At 48.8% G+C, this 13,543-nt stretch overlaps 1 protein-coding gene across 1 annotated transcript in view; it reads left to right on the forward strand.

Annotated features, from left to right (window-relative positions):
- Nucleotides 1-13,543, forward strand: part of LOC147101799 (multiple epidermal growth factor-like domains protein 9) — a 388,208-nt gene that overhangs the window by 112,977 nt on the left and 261,688 nt on the right. The gene's annotated exons all lie outside the window — the stretch shown is intronic.

Below are 13,543 nucleotides of genomic sequence, written 5' to 3' on the forward strand. Positions count from 1 at the left end.
AAACAACGCCTCCTGCAGCTGTCGGTGTTTTCGCCCGGCGATGCTGCAGGGGGTGGAACCGAAGTTCGGGTCCGGGGCGCTACTGGGGCGATGCGCAGGAGATCGTAGAGCAATGTGTTACCGCCGCCGCAAACCTCCCGGCCAAGTTAGCAGGAGTCGTTCATCTCACCGCGCCCGGGCGGTAAGTCGTTAGCGTCCCGTTATCGCCCCCCGGGGGCGCTAACCCACCAAATTTCTCCTCCTAAACATTTAGCTTGAAAGCCAATAAACAACTACATCAACACAGGGACCAATGGCAACAACTTGCATTTATATAATATTTATCATTTACATGAAGGTGTCTCAGTGTGCTTTACAATGAAAAGGAAAAGAACATTAACAATGGCAGGGGCATCAAAGGTTACAGATACCATTAAAGTCTCACCTAGTTTCTCCAGTTCAGAGCTTTTTAAACCTTTTGAAAATACACTTCTGATACAGTTCTCAACTCGTGTCATTTAGGCTCAGTGACTCTAGGCATGCTTGAGGACACCAGCCATCCCTGTTTGACCTGGGCAGTTCAAATTTCAAATGCATGCCCCCAAAGTCCTCACTAATGTCTTTTGGGACTGCTAAATGTTTCTCTTTCTTCCTGCAATTTTTTTTTTATTGCAACTAACCAAGGCATGCAATTCCATTTATTGGCCTCAGGCAGCAAGGCCTGTTTTCAATTTCCACTAGGTAATGGCTCTTCAAGTTTCATCACTGGCTTTGTAGAATTCTCTATTAAATAAAGTCAAAGCACGTCTAGTTATGGACAAACTAAGAAGGGTGGCATGGAGTAAGATTTTATACTCATGTTGGGTACAGATTTGTGGGCACTGGCTGCTTCCTGTAGCTTTTGCAACTGGCCATGTGAACCTATGGAAGAGTGTTAGATGCCTATTGGACCTTTCAGGTGATGGGGTATCACAGCTGAACCTGATACCATCTTCACCCAATATTTACACACAGGAACTTTCAACGAGGAGCCAATAGATAGTCATCGGGAGCAGGAATACAGCCTTATCTTTCCCTACCTACCAAGGTTCACTGAAGTCAGTTGTGGAATCACTAACTGAAGCAGCTAGGTAAATGATAGAAATTGCAATCTTCCAGCTCTTGCTTAGTTAACAGCTGACTTTTCAGGGTGTATCTATTATAAGGTTAGAATATACCTCAGTTTTAAAAAGTAGAAATCTGGTCGTCTAAGACAAGCTCCCTTTCTTAGATCAACATGAAGCTGTCGTCTTTGGCTTCTGCCGCAAACTCGGCTTGCTCGCCACAATCTCTGACCGAACCAAACTATTAGTAACCTCGCGTCCTGTTTGACCCCGAGTTGAGTTTTCAACCCAATATTTTCTCCATCACAAAAAGTGCCGATATCAAACTTTGTGCAATCACTTGCCTCTGCCCCTACTCAGCTCATTTGCCTTTGTCACCTCCAGTCTCAATTACTCCAAGGCTCTCCAACCTGGCCTCCTCTACTACATCATCCATATACTGTACTCTAACCTTTTTATACTTCAAATCACTGCTGGTCATATTCTATCCCACACAACGTCTGAATTACCCATCATTCCCATCCTTGCTGAGCTGCATTGGCTCCTGGACCTTCAACACCTCAAATTTAAAATTCTCATCCTTATCTTTAAATCGCTCCATGGCTTTGCTGTTCCCTACCTGCAACCTTCTACTGTCCTACAAACCTCCCTCCCTCCACCGTGAAATCTCAATTCCTCTCACTCTATCCTCTTATGAATCTCCCAATCCTTTTACCATTGGTAGCCATCTCTTCAGCTGCTTGGGCCCAGTCCCTGGATTTCTCCCTCAACCTCTCTCCACTTCCCTCTCCTCCTTTAACACCTCCTTAAAATCCCCCTCTTTGACCAATTGGTCACGCCCCCTAATCTCTTTTGGTGTTGGCAAAACAATTTCACTTGTGCCACAGGTAGTTTCACCAACATGAGGGAGACAAAAGTAACCATGGAGCAAAAACAAATAAAGTTGCTGCCAGCCGTTTGCTCTCCTGCTTACATTCCAACTGGTTTTCATAAGATCTAACTTGGATTTGGCTCCTTCTTGGTTTGCAAACAAAAATGAAAGAGAGTAAGATTTTTGGAAAATTGTGTATATTTTAATATCACACATTCACTCTGCATGCTGAAACATAACACAATTTTTTGTGAAGTACTGCTTGAAGAGGAACCATATCCAAATTAGACACTATGAAGACCATTTGAAGAGGAACTGGGTCAAAGGTTGAAGGGGATGAGGTCATCCCTTAAAACAAAATTCACAGTAATCATTCCAGATGATAAGCAAGCTCAATAATCCTTCTCCGACAGCAATAACCACATCAAGAGACTTATTTCAGACTTTTCCCTTTTTTCAAAATCTTTTGTTTTCTACCTCTCTTTGGAAACTCCCTCTGTTCCACATTCCACCATTCTCTGGCCAACACTACTGGCAGGCAGATGACATGCCCCCAAGCCAGTACCAATACGACTCTTCGGAACTATTCAGGTGACTTGGACATTCATTTTTCCTACCTCCTTGCTACGACAGGCTTTAGCTGAACACCTCTTCAAATACTGAGTCTCATAAGAAATTTAGAGGTTGGGAACTTTGGGCAGAATCCTACACCTTAACGCACCAGAGCAGACCCATAGTGTGCAATAGTGGTACCTGGTACCAACTCATTCTGAAGTGTTGGAAATCTGACATTTTTTTCCTAAGGATTAACTGTCAGTGACCATGGAGTCTTTGGTACTGTAATGATGACTCCACCAGGGATGATACAAAACTGAGCCACTGTTTACTGTAAGTCTTACTAACTGACAGACTTACTGTAACCTTTCCCCAGTTGAGTTGGAGGGTATATATTTTAACTTCATAGAAGTTACAGCACCGAAGGAAGCTCTTTGACCTATCGTACCTGTGCTGGGACCAACCCTTCAATGAAGGTATCTACTTTAGTCCCATTTTCCTGCTATTTCCCCATATCCTGCCCTACTTTTCCTTTTCAAAAACTTATCCAATTCTACTTTTAAGTGTTATAAACTCTGCCTCATTAGCCACTTGTGTTGGTATTCCACGTTCTAATAACTCTCCGTGAAAAATGTCTCCTTATTTTATCCCTTCATTCTTTAGTTGATAATCGTCAGTCTGTGCCCCTTATTACTACACACCAGTGGAAACAATCTTTTGCTCTTTAATCTCTGAAAATCTTTGATTATTTTGCAAAGTTCTATTAGATGCCCCCTTTAACTTTCCATGTTCAGCGAAAAAAAAGTCTCACTTTGAGCTTTCCTTCAAAACTGTATCCTTTCACTCCTTGTATCATTGCTGTAAATCTGTAGCCTTTTCCTTAGAGCCAATATCATCATCTATATTAAAGTGCCCAAGACTGTGTATAATACTCCAAGTGTGGCCTAGCCAGTGTCTTGGACAAATTCAACATCACTTCCTTATTTTTAAATTCGATACTCTGATGTATACATTTAAAAATAATAAAAACAGAAAATGCTGGAAGCACTGAGCAGGTCAAGCAGCAAACGTGTGATGTTGCCTGACCTGTTAAGTGTTTCCAGCATTTTCTGTTTTTATTTCAGAGTTGCAGCATCCGCAGTATTTTGCTTTTGTTTTAGTGTCTACATTTTTTTCAACCTATGCCCCTAGAACTCTCTGTACCTCCACGCTGTTAAGGACCTTGCCATTTAGGATATATTTCCTTTTAATCCCAAAATATGCTACTTTCCCTGCACTGAACTGCATCTGTATTCTATCAGTCCACTTTGCTAACCTATGGCTTACTGCAATCTCCTCCATTCTTCCTCATAGTGTCCCATTCCCCTTTATTTGGAATGAGCAAAATTTAATATCATTCCTCTTTTGCCTGTCCCTAAATCATGTATATAAATAGGAAGTAAAGTAGGCCTCAACAAAGATCCCTGGGGTGCACCAGTACACCAAACAACAACAACAACTTGCGTTTATCTAGCACCTTTGACGTAGTTAAATGCCCCAAGCGTCCCAGTACTGCCATCTGAAAAACAACCATTTGCCTCTTCTCTTGGTTTCTTTCCCCTTTCCATTTCTCTATCCATATGGCTACTTTACCTTTAATAGCATGTGCCTTAATTCTCCCAACAAGTCTCTTAAATAGCACCTTATCTGACGCCTTTTGAAAACCCATCCAGAGCCACCGCATGCCCTTTATCTATATACCCTCCGGTTCCTAAAAAGAAATTCTGTTACATTAGTTGAGTGCTCCCTGCCCTTTACAAATCTATTCTGACTGTTCCTGATCAGTGCACACCTCTTTAAACTCTCACTAATGGCATCCTGTATCATGGACTCTTAGCCACATATTGACTCAATGTGGTAGAAAGGTATTTACTTTTATGTGTGTATGTTATAATACTGCAGGCTAGTACGACAGTATGCCGGGAATACATTCTTGCTGGTTATTGTGAAGGTGTACAGTAGCATGTATATTTCCTATATTGGTGTTTGATTTATTATTCTCTCCTGTGATTTATGTGACTGCACTGTAGCTTTTCACAGTCCATCTGGCTTGACAGTTTTAATTATGTGTATCTTATAAACAGGTGTAGTTCATTCCTTTCTTTGCCCATCAAAATGCCCTTGCTTTGATCTTCTAAACTCATTGCACTTATTTGTCCATTTATTATGTTTTATCAAAATAGAATGCTGACCTCATCAACAAGGGATTGTTAATGTTGGAACAGTGTAAGGAAATCTGGTACCACCCATTCAGTACGTTCTGTGTATTCAAACATAAAGTCAAAAACAATGCAGTTCATGTTTATACATTTAATTGTCATTTACTGTACATCATGAAACAATCTATTCCACATAAATGTCCACCTGTTAAATGAACAATCAAATTGCAATTACTGCACCTTGTGTGGAGACGCACTTCGTGGGTAACGACAGTGGAGTTTTATTTGTGTGAAATACTTCAATATAAATGTAGTGAATGCGTCTGCAGTTCCAGGGTCTTCAAGAACCAATGTCATAGACACCATAATTTCTCCAATATATACTGACACCATAATGAGAGGTACCACACATTAAACGTGTTAATACTTTGTACTATGCAAAGGAAATTGTCTACTTCAGGGTGAAAAGGGTTAGATACTGTGCAGGCAGCCTTCTGCATTTCAACCGGCTCTTATCCGGAAGTACAGTATCAGTTCTTGACAGAATTATGAATATTAATAACAAATCATACCTTCTGCAAATAGAATAGGTCATAATATTGAAATCTTATCACTTTAGTTTGTGCAGATGACTAATACGCAATGTGGTAAATCAGCCGTTTTAACCCCATCAGCTCCTTCTCTTGCACTGTAAAGATACATTGCCCCACACTTCCATTTTCAGATCTATATATACACGTTATTTACTGACTTGTTTTTTAAAAGGGAAATTCCATCCTATTTAAAAATAATGGTAAATTTTAGTGATTTACTTACAAAAAATCCCCCTGCTTAGTGATCTAATGACACATGGCTGGTCTGTAGAGAACCACTTTTATCACCAAGGCAATGCCATGACTATTATTTTGTGCAGTGCATCATGGGTGGGTTGTCAACACAAAATGACCACTTTGTGCATTATACCTCTCATGAATCATAGCAAGAGAGACAGAAAGAAAGAGCGAGAGACCATATTAATGTGCCATTATTTGAGGAGTTAAAAGACTACAATAAAAAAAAGTTATCGTGTGAACCCACTATGGTAGAAGTCACATTCCAAAAACATACTTCTTCAGATTTACACCCAGTCAATTTAATGGCTTTGATTTCTGACTAACTAATACTTCAATTTTAATTTTTCAGATTCATAAATCTTTGCTGGAATCCAATATAAAAATTGGAACATATTCTCAAATATTATCCCTAGGACACACACAGAAGGATGTAGTTCATGACCAGAATCCTGAAACTTATTCAGCTTTTGATTTAGTCACAATTGCCTGGATGTTAACAGGGAGGGCGGGTTACATAGGCAGGGTTGAAGTTTTGGACAGGAAGTCCGTGTTGCCCCGGATACTGTGGGGTTTTAACTCCACAGTGTGCGTCCTTTGTACTTGACAGCTTCCCACCCGGAAGTCAGCCTGATTGACAGGTTTGGCTTCCAGTTGGAGGAGGCTGCAGGAGCAGATAGGTTCGATCCCCAAACTGGGGAGGTGTGGGGGGGGGGGGTCCGATCCCCGACCCCGGGTGGGTCCAATCCCCAATCCCGGAGGAAGGGCCTATCCCCGACCCCGGAGGTGGGGTGTTGGGGGCAGGGGGGAGCGATGCCCGGGAGTCTTTGTATGGGGGTGGGTGGGGGGAGAGTTTGAGGGGCAGAGCTGAAGCCCTCCTGCTCCTCCTGACCCACAGGCAGTGCTGTAGAGGCACTTACCTTCGCCCCAAAGATGCCCTCGCCTCCTTTCAGCTGTCCCTGGGTTCCTTGAGGCCTGAGAAACCTGGCCAGCCACTGTAAAACCGGCAAAGCAGGTTAAATCAGAGGCTACCAACTTCGTTAAAATAATTAAATTGCCAACCCGCCTCCTGGGAGCAGGTTGGCTACCCGCCCCTTGTCCCGCCTCCGTTAAACCTGGAAGTGGGTGGGTTGGAGGCGGGTTTCATATTTTCAAAATTTTAACATCTGACCGGACCCCAACCCACCCCTTTTTGGATGTTAAAATTCAGCCCAATAGCTCGGTTGGTGTCAATAATAATGATACATGATTATCTTAATTTCCCTATTACTGCTGACAAGATACGCAAAGATTTCGAAGTTAATTCTAATTGGTAAATGTTGTAATTTGTAAGCAGGAAATCAATAGCCTTAAAGGTGTTGCTATCGGAACCCGCATGGGCCCTAGCTATGCCTGCCTTTTCATGGGATATGTGGAACACTCTTTGTTCCAGTCCTCCTCAGGTCCCCTCCCTCACCTCTTTTTCCGGTACATCGATGACTGTATTGGTGCCGTTTCCTGCTCTTGCCCTGAACTAGATAAGTTCATTCACTTTACTTCCAATTTCCACCCTTCCCTCACCTTCACACGGTCCATCTCTGACTCTTTTCTTCCATTCCTCGACTTCTCCGTCTCCATTTCTGGCGATCGGCTTTCAACAAACATCCACTACAAGCCCACTGACTCCCACAGCTACCTGGACTACACTTCCTCCCACCCCACTTCCTGTAAGGACTCTATTCCATTCTCCCAGTTTCTCCGTCTCCGCCTCGTCTGTTCTGACGATGCCACCTTCCATACTAGTGCTTCCGACATGTCTTCCTTTTTCCTCAACCGAGGATTCCCCTCTACCGTGGTTGACACGGCCCTTGACCGTGTCCGTTCTATTTCCCGCACTTCTGCTCTCACCCCTTCCCCTCCCTCCCAGAACCACGATAGGGTTCCCCTTGTCCTCACCTTTCACCCCACCAGCCTCCACATTCAACGGATCATCCTCCGCCATTTCCGCCACCTCCAACGTGATCCCACCACCAAACACATCTTCCCCTCACCTCCCCTTTCAGCATTCCGAAGGGACCGCTCCCTCCGCGACACCCTGGTCCACTCCTCAATCACCCCCAACACCCCTTCTCCTTCACCTGGCACCTTCCCGTGCAAGCGCAGGAGATGCAACACATGCCCTTTTATCTCCTCCCTTCCCACTGTCCAGGGCCCCAAACACCCCTTCCAGGTGAAACAGCAATTTACTTGTACTTCTTGCAATTTAATATACTGTATTCGCTGCTCACGATGTGGTCTCCTCTACATTGGGGAGACCAAACGCAGATTGGGCGACCGCTTTGCGGAACACCTCCGTTCAGTCCGTAAGGGTGACCCTGAGCTTCCGGTCGCCTGTCACTTTAATTCACCGCTTCACTCCCACTCTGATCTCTCTGTCCTCGGCCTATTACATTGTTCCAATGAAGCTCAACTTAAGCTCGAGGAACAGCACCTCATCTTTCGATTAGGCACTTTGCAGCCTTCTGGACTCAACATTGAGTTCAACAATTTCAGATAATTATCTCTGCCCCCATTTTTCATGCAGTATGATTTTTGCCATTCCCATTTGCAACATTTTATCTTTCCTGCCTCTTACAAAAGTACAGGGTGTTCTTTCTATTCCTTCCTCCCCTCCCAAACCACCCCCCCTGTCTCTGCACCTGCTTAATATCTGTTACATCTCCAGCTTTTTCCAGTTCTGATGAAGGGTCCCAGACCTGAAACGTTAACTCTGTTTCTCTCTCCACGGATGCTGCCTGGCCTGCTGAGTGTTTCCAGCAATTTCTGTTGTTATTTCAGATTTCCAGCATCCGCAGTATTTTGCTATTATATAAGATAACTCCTCCTACAGGTCTGTTTGATGCTTTAAATACATGAGTCCTGTGATAGAACCAAGTCATCTTTACAGCTCCGACACTCCAATCGTCAAAAAGCAGCCAGTTCTCAACCAGAGGGCAATTTTCTCAAAGGGGGTTTCCACTTCCAAAATAACATGACAAATGAGGTGACTGAAGAATTTGAATTTAATTTCTTGTAACATTTTCTCAATTCCTTTTCAAATAGGGCTTAAAATATTCACGTAAACAATGGCTCATTTACGTTTCAAATAGGGCTTAAAATATTGAAGTAAACAGTGGGAAAGGGACTGTGTTTTGAGCCCCCTTAAGGTTAAATGTGTTAAATTCAATCTTAGAGGGGACTCTAGCTTAGAGCAGGTTTCTGGTGGGAAACCTCTCCAGGGAATTAATTTCCCATCCGTCAATGGCAGCAGGAGTTCTTCAGTGATTTTAACCACTGGGCCACATTTAAGTGCCACCAGTCCAATCCAATCACGGGGGGCGGAAATGGGCAACTTCCAAGCAGATAACTAACCTGCTTAGGTTTAGTTGCCCTCCTCATAGAATCATAGAATGATACAGCACAGAGAGAGGCCATTTGGCCCATTATGCCTGTGCTGGTTCTTTGAAAGAGCTGTCCAATTAGTCCCATCCCCGCTCTTTCCCCACAGCCCTGCAATTTTTTTCCCTTTCAAGTATTTATCCAATTCCTTTTTGAAAGTTATTACTGAATCTGCTTCCACCACACTTTCAGGTAGTGCATTCCAGATCATAACAACTCGCTACATTAAAAAAATCTCCTCATTTCGCCTCTGGTTCTTTTGCCAATTACCTTAAATCTGTGTCTTCTGATTACCAGCCCTCTGCCACTGGAAACAGTTTCTCCTTATTTACTCTATCAAAATCCTTCATGATTTTGAACACCTCTATTAAATCTCCCCTTAGCCTTCTCTGCTCTAAGGAGGACAACCCCAGCTTCTCCAGTCTCTCCATGTAACTCAAGTCCCAATCCCTAGTCCCATTCCAGTAAATCTCCTCTGCACCCTCTCTAAGGCCTTGACATCCTTCCTAAAGTCTCCTACATGGTTTGTACCTTGCGGGTAGGGTTAAAATCGACCCCGTAGAGTTAAGGAAATATTTCCATGCCTTCAGGTATTACAGCCTAAGGATTTCATCCTTTTGCACACTTTGAGAGACATAGAAATGGAGAAGAAAGTTTAAAACCAGCATAGTTACATCTATTCTATCTATCTATATATATAAATCGGTACATCTGTCTGTCTGTCTGTCTGTCATTCTGTCTGTCATCGCCTGTGCGTCTGTCGGGCTATGTGCTCGAAAGTTACAGGGCGTACCTACGCGCGCGTTACCTCCAAAGAAAGCTTACGCTTCCGAGACGGTTTTAAGCGTATTTACGTTTCGGCCGGGCTAAAATCCCGCCCGCGGTATCCCAAAAACCTTCAACGTTCCGCTCATTAGCATCTCATTATCCGCTCATTAGCGACAGAGTGACCTCGAGCTCGACCAATCGTACGCCGGGTTGCTGGCGTGTGCCGCCGGGCCAATTGGTGCGCGTGTGGCCGGGCCTTATCCTTCTGAACCGAGGTGAGTCGCCGCCATCTTGATTCCAAACTTTTCCTTTCTTTTTCCCGCTTTCTGCGGCTTAAAAAAAAACGTTGCTTTTAAAACACATATTGTTTTAAAAAAAAATGATTTAGAAAGTAATTAACTTATCTAATCGCATTAATTTTCCTACCTTTCCCCGTTTTTCCAGGTAGGCCTAGAAGCCTCGGCGTCTCCTCCGCACACACGCCCGAGCTAGGCACCTCCCGGCCCCACTCGAAGGCTGGAGGGCCGAGCCTCAGCCCAGCGCCGCTAGGGTGTGCGCGCAGCAGGGGCTGAGACGCGGCATCTCTCTCTGGCTCGGCCGGGGGGCGGGGCTTGCTGAGCGTCAAGCGTTACCTTGGCAACCCCGGCCGGCCGTCTCGCACAGCCGCAATCGGCGGTCTTCACCTCGGGCGGGGGGGGGGGGGGGTCGTGACCCTCGGGGGGGGGCCGCAACCCTCGGGGGGGCCGCGACCCTCGGGGGTGGGGGGCCGCGACCCTCGGGGGGGGGGGGGGCCGCGACCCTCGGGGGGGGGCCGCGACCCTCGGGGGGGGCCGCGCGCGCAGCAGGAGCAGCTGAGACGCGGCGTCTCTCTCTCTCTGGCTCGGCCCGGGGGTGGGGCTTGGTCAGCGTCACGGTTAACCTGGCAACTGGGCCCGCCAGCCGAGCCAGAGAGAGACGCCGCATCTCAGCTCCTGCTGCGTGCGCAATCGGCGGTCTTCACCTCGGGGGGGGGGGCCGCGACCCTCGGGCGGGGGGCGCGACCCTTGGGGGGGGCCGCGACCCTCGGGGGGGCCCCCCCCACCCTCCCCCCCCCGCCCTCCCTTCCCGCCCCCCCCGCCCTCCCTTTCCCCCCCCGCCGCCCCCTCCCCCCCGCCCTCCCTTTCCCCCCCCGCCCTACCCCCTCCCTTCCTCCCTCCCTCCCCCTCCCTCCCCCCCTCCCCTCCCCCTCCCCTCCCCCCCCCTCCCTTCCCCCCTCCCTTCCTCCCTCCCTTCCCCGCCCTCCCCTCCCCTCCCCCTCCCCCTCCCCCCCTCCCTCCCCTCTCTTCCCCCCAGTCGCTCGCTCCCTTCCCCCCAGTCGCGCTCTCTCTCTCTTCCAACAACAACATTCCCTCGAAAAAGCCTCGGCACCGCCGGGCACTCCAGCTAGTATATATATAAATCGGTACTTCTGTCTGTCATCCTGTCTGTCATTCTGTCATTCTGTCTGTCATCGCGTGTGCGTCTGTTGGGTATGCGCTCGAAAGTTACAGGGCGTACCTATGCGCGCGTTACCTCCAAAGAAAGCTTACGCTTCCGAGACGGTTTTAAGCGTATTTACGTTTCGGCCGGGCTAAAATCGCGCCCGCGGTATCCCAAAAACCTTCAACATTCCGCTCATTAGCATCTCATTATCCGCTCATTAGCGACAGAGTGACCTCGAGCTCGACCAATCGTACGCCGGGTTGCTGGCGTGTGCCGCCGGGCCAATCGGTGCGTGTGTGGCCGGGCCTTATCGTTCTGAACCGAGGTGAGTCGCCGCCATCTTGCTTCCATTCTTTTTCCTGCTTTCTGCGTCTTTCTTTTCAAATATACATTTCCACCAAAATAAAATTGAATTTATTAAATTGTTTTTAAAAAAATCACTCATTTGTAAACCTAACCTGAACATTCTTTTTCCTACCTTTCCCCGTTTTTTTCTTAGGCCTGAAAGCCTGCGCCTTTCTTGCCCAGCCAGGCCCGAGCTAGGTGATTGCACTTCTGCTAAGCTCCTCGCCAACCCCCCCCCCCCGCCGTGTCACGTTACCCAGGGCAACGGCGTCAGCCACGAGGGTCAGGGTGCGCGCGCAGCAGGAGCAGGTGAGACGCGGCGTCTCTGTTCCGCGCTCGGCGGGGGGGGCGGGGCTTGGCCGCCGGCCGTCTCTCAGAGCCGCAATCGGGCTCAGCGGGGCGGGGGCGGGGCTCGGCCGCCGGCTGTCTCTCAGAGCCGCAATCGGCCTCGGCCGGTGGGGGGGCGTGGCTCGGCCGCCGGCCGTCTCTCGGAGCCGCAATCGGGCTCGGCCGGGGGTGGGCGGGGCTCGGCCGCCGGCCGTCTCTCAGAGCCGCAGTCGGGCTCGGCCGGGGGGGGGGGCGGGGCTCGGAGAGCGGGTCTCTCGGCCGGGGGGGGCGGGGCTCGGAGAGCGGGGCTCTCGGCCTGGGCCCCCCCGCCCCCCTTCCCCTTCCCGCCCCCCCGCCGCCCCCTTCTCCCCCCCGCCCCTTCCCCCCCGCCCCCCCCTTCCCCCCTCCCTTCCCCCGTCCCTTCCCCCCTCCCTCCCTTCCCCCCTTCCCCCCTCCCTTCCCCCCCGCCCCCCTTCCCCCCTCCCTTCCCCCGTCCCTTCCCCCGCCCCTTTCCCCCCTCCCTTCCCTTCCCCCCTGCCCCTTTCCCCCCCTCCCTTCCCTTCCCCCCGCCCCTTTCCCCCCTCCCTTCCCTTCCCCCCCGCCCCTTTCCCCCCTCCCTTCCCTTCCCCCTCCCTTCCCTTCCCCCCCCGCCCCCTCCCTTCCCCCCGCCCCTTTCCCCCCCACCCCTTCCCCCCTCCCTCCCCGCCCCTTTCCCCCCTCCCTTCCCTTCCCCCCTCCCTTCCCCCCCGCCCCTTCCCCCCCGCCCTCCCTTCCCCCCCGCCCCTTCCCCCCCGCCCTCCCTTCCCCCCCGCTCTCTTCCCCCCACCCGCTCTCTTCCCCCCAGTCGCTCTCTCTCTTCCCCCCGTCGCTCTCTCTCTACCCCCCAGTCGCTCTCTCTCTTCCCCCCCAGTCGCGCTCTCTCTCTCTCTTCTCCCTCCCCCCCCCCCCCCCAGTCGCTCTCTCTCTCTCTCTCTTCCAACAACAACATGCCCTCGAAAAAGCCTCGGCACCGCCGGGCACTTCAGCTAGTCTATAGGATACTTCTGTCTGTCATTCCGTCTGTCTGTCTGTCTTGAATAAACTCGAAAGTTATAGAGTGTACCTACACGTGCGTTACGTCGAAAGAAAGCTGACGATTCCAGAACCGTCATAAGCATATTTACTTTTCGGTCGGACTAAAATTGTTCGCAGCGTTATGCAAAAAACCTTCAAAATTAAACTCATTATCTGCTAATAGCATTGATTGACTGACGTCAAGGTCGACCAATCCTGTGCCGTCACGATTGACCAATCCTACAGTTCAGTCGCCTGATGGTTGGCCAATCACTGCGCCTGTGGGTGGGACTAATGCTTTTCAACTCAGGCATCGGGCAGCCATTGCTTCACTACTTCCAGCTCAAAATCTGCTAATCCAGCTTCTAAAAAGTTAGTATCTCTTTTAAAAATAACATCACATTTACCAAAAACGTTTTATAAGTACTTTCACTTTCATCTTTGAAGTTATTAAAAAGTAGAAATGTTGCCCGGCAGCAGAGTCACAAAGGGACACAGAGACAGGCCCCAAAGCCTGGGACTCGATTTAAAACGTTACCCGGCAGCAGATTCACACAGGGACAGACAAACAGGCCCCGAAGCCTGGGACTCGATTTAAACCGCCCGGCCCAAAACAGCCCTGGCAAAGCCGGGCTC

The sequence above is a fragment of the Somniosus microcephalus genome, chromosome 23 (assembly GCF_052327205.1).
Source record: "Somniosus microcephalus isolate GS21.2 chromosome 23, FLI_Smic_1.0, whole genome shotgun sequence".
Taxonomy (NCBI): domain Eukaryota; kingdom Metazoa; phylum Chordata; class Chondrichthyes; order Squaliformes; family Somniosidae; genus Somniosus; species Somniosus microcephalus.